The sequence below is a fragment of the Carlito syrichta genome, unplaced genomic scaffold, assembly GCF_000164805.1.
Source record: "Carlito syrichta isolate Samal-C Ts95f unplaced genomic scaffold, Tarsius_syrichta-2.0.1 Scaffold313464, whole genome shotgun sequence".
Taxonomy (NCBI): Eukaryota; Metazoa; Chordata; class Mammalia; order Primates; family Tarsiidae; genus Carlito; species Carlito syrichta.
Window position 1 is genome coordinate 19,351 of NW_007257560.1, and position 1,935 is coordinate 21,285.

The following is a 1,935-nucleotide window of genomic DNA, read 5'->3' on the forward strand; positions in this document are numbered from 1 at the left end:
TCTTATATGTTGCAAAGGAAATATTACCCAGAGCTCATGGATGACCTCCCAGGATATAAATCCAGTAGCACTATATGTCATTGAATTTCTCATCTCTTAGTGGCATTAGTTATTTCTTTTCATTTTTACTTTTTTTGGAGTCGGAGTCTCACTCTGTCACCCAGACTGGAGTGCAGTAGCCACTTCCGGCCACCATAGCCTTGACCTGCTGGGCTCCGGTGATCCTCCCGCCTCAGCCTTCCAAGGAGCTGGAACTACAGGTGCGCACTACCATGCCTGGCTGATTTTTGATTTATTGTAGAGATGAGGTCTCACCAAATTGCCCAGGTGGGTCTCAAACCCGTGGGCTCAGGCAGTCCACTCACCTCAGCCTCCCAAATGTGTGGGATTACAGACAGAGCCACCGAGCCGGCTTAGTTATTTCTTAATCTCCTTTATTATCCGACACAGAATCACTTAGTGCCATATTTACTTCTGTAACCAGGATTGTTCTCTTCACCTTGTTCACTTAATGGAGGTGTTTTCCAGGAATTTGTCCTAAGACTTGACTCATAGGCAAAACTCTCACCCACTGCATTTCCAAACAATTTGTGATGTCAGCATATCTATCTACCCTTTCAGTACACACATTACACTTTAATCATGGCCTGGAGGTAGCTTCTATAAACATTTGAAGATCTTCATTGAAAATATCAATTTTAAGTCATATCAACGACTCATATTAATGTATCTGACACTGAATGAATCAGCTTTCTCATGTGCTTATTTTTTTAAATGCTCCCTATATTAGTAGACCATTTTTGTATGATATTTCCATATTATATTTTCTTTATTTTTTACATAAGATAGGAAATACGTGTACATATGTATAGCTTTGTGGCCAAGTGCAATGACTCATGCCAGTAATCACAACACTTTGCCAGGAGGAGGTGGGAGAATTTCTTATGCCCAAAAGTTTGAGACCAGTCTGGGAAAGACAGTGAGACCTCGTCTCTACAAATTTTTAAGAAATGTAATTTATTAATTTATTATAAAGATGTGGGGTACAATTCAGGGTTAGGTATGCAAACATTGATCATGCAGGTACTCTTGTTGATGCGGTATGCCCCTCCCTCCCCTAGCAGTTTTCCCCAACTGCCAGTCCCACTCCCCCTTCCCCTGACAGTTTTCCGCTACTGCCAATCGCTTTCTTATAGCATTATGATTGTTCAAGGTCACCATAAGAGTGAGAACATATGGAACTCAGTTTTTTGTTTCTGTGATAAATCGCTGAGTATGATCGACTCCAAATCCATCCAATTTGCTGCAAAGTCCATATATTTGTCCTTCTTTATGGTTGCATAATATTCCATTGCGAAATATACCACATTTTAAAAATCCAATCCAGCTTTAGTGGGCAACATGGTTGGTCCCATGTTTTTGCTATTGTGAATAGAGCTGCAACAAACATACGTGTGCAGGTATCTTTTTTGTAGAATGGCTTCAGTTCCTCCGGGTATATTCCCAATAGGGAAATTGATGGGCCATATGGAAGGTCAATTTCTAGTTTCTTCAGAAATCGCCACCCTGTCTTCCAAAGAGGCTGTATTCGTCTGCATTCCCACCAGCAGTATAGAAGTGTTCCTTTTTCTCCACATCCTTGCCAGCATCTGTTGTTTGTTTTATTAATGATGGTCATTCTTACAGGGGTTAGGTGGTGTCTCAATGTGGTTTTGATTTGCATTTCTCTAATGATGAGTGACACTGAGCGCTTTTTCATGTGTCTGTTGGCTGCCTGTATATTTTCTTTTGAGAAGTGTCTATTCATGTCTTTTGCCCACTTTTTAAAGGGGCTGTTTGTTTTATCCTTTTGGCGCATTTGAGTTCCTTATAGATCCTAGATGTTAGGCCTTTGTCAGATATACATTTGGCAAATATCTTTTCCCATTCTGTGGG